At 35.9% G+C, this 6,150-nt stretch overlaps 1 pseudogene; it reads left to right on the forward strand.

Annotated features, from left to right (window-relative positions):
* Positions 1-416: 416 nt before the first annotated feature.
* LOC138992821 (U2 spliceosomal RNA) lies at positions 417-521 on the forward strand (annotated as a pseudogene).
* Positions 522-6,150: the final 5,629 nt, after the last annotated feature.

Genomic DNA, 6,150 nt, shown 5'->3' on the forward strand with positions numbered 1-6,150 from the left:
TTTTAATCATTGACAAAAGTTAACAATTGCTTTACTCAGAGATGTTAATGCTTTAAGTTGGAGATGGCAAGTTAAGTGTAACTCTCAGAATGTCGTCAGAATTAGGATATTTTTCTTTACATTGGGAGATACAGTTTTGGGCTATACTACCAAGTAACTCTACATTCCAAAGGAAGGCCTTTTATAGAGATAGTATATTTATAAAATAGAGTAAAACCTAATATTCTATACATAAATCAAGGAAGGGAGTTTTTTACATTTACTATCGGGTTCCTGTTTATATTTCTGTTTTCAACTATCAGAATATACTTTTTTGACCCAAATTACCCTTCTTTCATTAAATCCACATGTAACTACCAATTTTCAATAAGATGCTTGGATGTGCAAAGCAAAATAAAATCTTTATAATGATAGCTATCACTTCTTGGCCTTTTGGCTAAGATCAAGTGTAGTATCTGTTCTTATCAGTTTAATATAATGATGGCTAATGAATTGGGATACTATTTCACGTAGCAATCAATGTCCTCTCTTAACTCCCAGCATTGACCCACACTGTCTTTGGGCCTAGTTGCTTCCACAAAAATAAAAACAGAAATTGATCATATTAAGTTCAGGAGCTTCTGAAAAGATGCTGTAATTCCAAGGCAAACAGGTAATAGTTTTGAGAAAATCATCGATTTGGAGTATCAAGAGCCTGTGCCTTTGAAGCATCAGATTCCAAGACCCGGACACAAAGTAGAGATACAAACGGCCTTATGAGTGTCAGAATAAGTTATTGCCATCAGCCCAAACTAGATAACAATCACACAGGATGGCAGGAAGGAAGGAGAAAAGTCAGAAATGAAGCAGTGGGTTTAATGCTTGGAGGCTCTCTATGAAGGAGGCATTATATTCATTCTTAGACTCAGTCTCTGATGACAATATGGACGGCTGGCCCTCCCTGAGGATTAGGTGCAATTGTATTTATCAGCAGATCCCAGCCAGGACAAAATCTGAACTCTTGGGTGGGACTCCTCCCCTGAGGGCATGTCACCTCATGTCCTCTTACAGCTTAGCTATCAACCAAGGAGGATGAGAATGGAAGGAGAAAAAAGTTACAATTGAGTGGCTTTAAACTTGAATTGATGGATTCATTGTTTTACAATGTGGGGAGGTTTCTTTGACAAATTTGTATTTCCAGCTTATCTAATGCAATTAGAAGATCTGGCAACACCAGTGGCTTCTTCAGTTTCTTCACTGAAACTGGTTATTTCCTGCCCCCCTAAACTTAGTTCTCCAGTTTGCCTCAATCCTTACCACTCCTTAGTGTCTTACTCTTGGAGCACTTCATTTATTTAAGTGACTAGTCTAGGGAATGTGGTATTTAAGTGCCTGTCTTAAGTTTAGAGGACAAAACAAGGAAAGGAACTGCTTGAAAGATATATGTTTAGCTGCAGAATAAGAATTATATTTATCGAATTAAACTTGGTCAATGACATTACCACTTCATGCCCATCGAATTCAGAGCCTGTTTTACCTAAGAAGTCAATGCCTGCTTTTCTCATAAAGAGAGTGCCCCTTAGACCCCATGCGACAGGAAGAATAGAAGCCTAAGTAGCCTCTTGGATATAATAATAATTATATAAATATATACACACAGGTGTATATACATATATGTATGTGTATGCGTGTGTGTATCTATGTGTGTGCACATGAATTCACTCCCCGAGCATGCAGCAAGTTTATCAGGATCTTCTTGTAGCAAAGCTTAGTTAGAGAAGAGCCGGCTCTCAAGTTACAATTATGAAAACAAAACTGGTTTCTGCTTAATTTTGTAGATACCAGGTTTGCATACAGCATTAGCCATTTTCCTGTACATTTCCATTAGTAATGTCTTTGCTGATTAGTTTTTTCTAAATTAGCATGTTTATCCATTAGCATATCAATATTGCTGCCAACCATCCTCTTAATTTTTAGTTTTCTTGTTGCAATAAAAAAAATTTTGCCAATAAAAGCAGGCATTTCTTAAAGCTTTAATTAACTCCAGCACAATTCCTTTTTGCTTCCTTAATAATAGTATGTAATATTTACTAAGATTATAGATTTTGCTTTATTCAAAACTACCACTCACTGGAATAAGCAAAATCTTCACATTTTTCGGGTTTGGCATTAACACAGTCTCCTCTTCTCGAGGGAGTTTTTTTTGATTTCTGGAATGCTTTGGAAATACTATAAAATTTCAAAATAAACATCAATAAAACTTCAAGGGGACAAGGATTCCATCAATGTGATAATTTTTCTAAGTGATTGTTGAAATTAGGTGGATTTTCAGTAACCATTTAAAAGGAAAAGGATGACCATCCAAACTTGAATTCTCCTGGCAAAGTCTCCTTTTCCATATTATCTCACCACAAATAAGCAGAATTCTGTCTGACTCATAGCTTTGATGTGTACAATTATATAAATTTAAAGTCACCTACAGAGAATAACTAACACTATGTTTAACAAAGTACACAGGAAGCAAGTTAAAATATACAGTCTGTTAAAGACTCTTGTCGACAGTGTTATTCAAGGTGGGTTCTTTTGACTACAATAATTAAATATCTGCAATAGTTTTTTTCTGCTGAGTCTGAGAAGGCATTAAAGTTATGCTTACCCAATTCCAAGCACTGTCTTATTAAGGTAAGTGCTGGTAATTATAAATCTTTACGTTTAAGTGTAGGGTTTTTTCACACCTTTCTGGTGATTCAGAAGAAAAACGAAGAAGTTGATGATGCTGATAACTATATGTCACAGACTGTTTGTGGGGGTGTAACTTGTCACTATCTTTCTGGAGGGCAAGTTGGCAGTATTTCTCAAATGAGAATCCCCTTTGACCTAGAAGTTCCACTTGTGAGAATTATTCCTAAGGACATAATTGGAGAAGAAGGCAAAGATGAATGTGCAAAAATGTTTGTAATGGGGGAAATGAAAAACAGCCTTAATATCCATCTATAGAAAATTGGTTAAATAAATTATGAAAATCCAATTAATGGAATACTAGGAAATCATAAAGATGGATCAAATAAATCTCTCTCATATATACACACACATATATATATGTATATATATATATATATATATATATATGACAGGTTATTATTTAATAGTAAAAGTTTAAATACAGTTACAGAATAATATACATGATATGATATAGTAAGATATATTTATATATGTAAATACAAAACACTGAAAAGATGGAAACTAAGCCATTAAAATTGTAAAACTGTCCATCTCCCATAGTCCAATTATGAAGGCATTTTCAGTTTTTTATTTTATTTACTTCTTCATTGTTTAAAGTCTTCACAACTATCAAGTTGTAGTACAGAATTGTTCATATTATTTATTTATGTTGGTGCTGTGTTCCAGCATTCAAACACTCACTGTTCTCTTTTCACTTTATTCTCCCTTTTGAGGGAAGTCCCTGTCCTGTGCCCTTGGCTGAGACAGTGCCCACCCCCACAAGGGTGTTGAAGAGACCAGATCTTTGTTCTTTTCACCGGGAGCTTTAAGGCACACACATGATGCTCTTTCTCCCAAGATTTTGATGCTGAACAGAGTGACTCAGAGACATGGGAGAATTTAGCTATAAGATTCACTGTAGGGGCAGAGGTGGCATGAACCCAACCATTCCTCTGGGTAACCCTTGCTCTGGGTCCTGCTGCCTGACTCTTGGAACATTCCTGGTTCTTGTCCATTGGTCAAACCTCAGATGCTCCAGCCAATTCTGTGGCTTTGAAGTTACCTCTCTTTGTCGTTGATGGCCATAGTCTGCTTCTGACTACTATGTATGTTTTGTTTTATGAATAAGGAAAAAAACTATTGTTTTATTTATGTAATAAAAGAAATAAATATGGGGCAACCTGATAAATTATGTGGACAAATGCCAAGACTGAGAATAAAAGTCAAAGTGTGTGTCTAACCATGAGCGTCTGATTAGTAGATTTAGTATATGTCAGGAGGAAGTTCACCTCTGTTTCACTTTTCATAAAATAAAACAAGGGCTTTAATATTAAGGGTTTAATTCTTATTGTTCGCTGTGGATTTATTGAACTAAGAGTCCCTTGAGGAGAACCAGGTTAATTTATTTCATATGAAACAGGTATCTTCTGTATTGAAAAGTATTATATTTTATTCATCTTTGAATTGCTGAACTATCCAGCCTTGTATCCTTTCCTTCCAAAGATTAGATAGATTTATGGAGTCACAAATAGTAATAGATTTACAAACAAATAATATTGAAATAGTTTACATCATGACTTTTTCAAAACTGAAGACATAAATGTTCCCTTTTTGAATATGTGAGTAATTCAAGTAAAGGTATTTCTTTAAACTTCTCCAGTATTCATATCTAAGAACATAAAATATTTTCACAATACAAGTACATTTACCAAGAGCAAATGTTTAAACAAAAGAACCAGGGCTCTTAATGAAACACCCTCAGGAAAATGTTTAAACTTTGCCCTTAAGTTTACTTTGTTCCCTAATAGACTTCTATTTCGAGAAAAGAGTAGGAAGGATAAGTTCAAGAGTAGGAAGGGTAAGTTCAATGTGTTAATAAGAAAAAAGTAATAATATTTAATTAATTCTGGCTGAACACACATGCTTTAATATACTTGGCAATATCATTCCATCACACGATATGATAATTTAATGGAACTTTTTTATTTAAATTGCTGGCAAGTTTATGAAATTATAAAGCAAATAGGCCATGCACTTGGGTGTAATTGACTGTATAAATGTGTTTTATACTATACTGTCGGCAAATTAGCCAATCCCTGTCACAGAATCAATTATTATCTAGCCGAATTCCACAAACACAATAGCAGAAATATTGCATTTATACAAAAATCACCATGATTGTTAATCTTACATTGTGCATCTTAAAGCAAGGCAATAAACATTTATACACTGGATAATCGTCTAAAGATAATGCCACTGCCAAATGATGCGCATTTAAAGATTCCTTGTTGTTGGAGACAGTCATTTCGGTTTTATTTGTGCTTGCCTCTCTGGATCAATGAAGAGGATAATGGAAGCTTCAGTGGTTCAAGTCAAGTAGGGGTTCAGGCATTTGACCTCCATTTAAGAGAGGCACACTGCCCAAAGCTAACATAACACGGCATATGCATACCTTGCTCCAGAGGCTTGAGAAATAATGACAGTGTCATGCATTTAAACAGAGCTATCGCTTTCCAAGTTCGCTCATGCACACTCTATCTTGTTACCTTTCTGAGTGAGACACTGTATTATGGATGACCCAAAGAAGAACTCTGTTCATTCAGTGTCTAATCTAGCTCAGCACAGTCAGCACAGTTTATTGGAAACAGAAGGAGTGAAGAACAGGCTCCCACATGTTTTCTTTCTTCTTCAGTCATCCCTACAGTATTCCCAGCCCAGGCTGCTGTACACTTCTTGTTGGAAAAACTCTAGAAACCAGCTTCTCAGATTCTGAAGTTGTCACGGATGCGGCGGGCTCTTGAGATAACATTTTCAAAACTGAACCCCATGAGACAAAAGTGTACTGTCTCCTGGCCGTTTGCATTTAAGCCTCCTAAGAGGTCTGTGTTGCTTGCTTCATTTGTCTGATGAGGAATCTGAGGCTTAAAGTGTCAGAGAGATTTAGCCAAGATTACACATATAGAAAGTAAAATTTTGTCCACATAATTTATCAGGTTGCCCCATATTTATTTCTTTTATTACATAGGCTGATTCCATTTTTTTTCCCTTTCTACTAAGACAACAACCCAAACAGCAAGACCCTTTTCATGCAGATGCTGATAAGAAACCAAGTATGTCCTGGCTGGTGTGGCTCAGGGGTTGAGTGTCCACCTATAAACCAGGAGGTCACTGTTCAGTTCCTGGTCAGGGCACATGCCCAGGTTGCGGTCTTGATCCCCAGTAGGGGCGTGCAGGGGGCAGCTGATCAATGACTCCCTGTCATCATTGATGTTTCTATCTCTCCCTCCTTCTCCCTTCCTCTTTGAAATCAATAAAAATATATTTTTTAAAAAAGAAACCAGTGTAAAGCAATGATGCTAAAATATATTCAATGCGGAACCCAGTAAGCATATCCTTGACAAGAATATTTTTCACCTTAAAGAGAGGACATTGTTTTTCCTTTCATCATTT

Source organism: Myotis yumanensis, unplaced genomic scaffold, assembly GCF_028538775.1.
Source record: "Myotis yumanensis isolate MYYU_CA2020_CCGP unplaced genomic scaffold, mMyoYum1.0.hap1 SCAF_14, whole genome shotgun sequence".
Taxonomy (NCBI): domain Eukaryota; kingdom Metazoa; phylum Chordata; class Mammalia; order Chiroptera; family Vespertilionidae; genus Myotis; species Myotis yumanensis.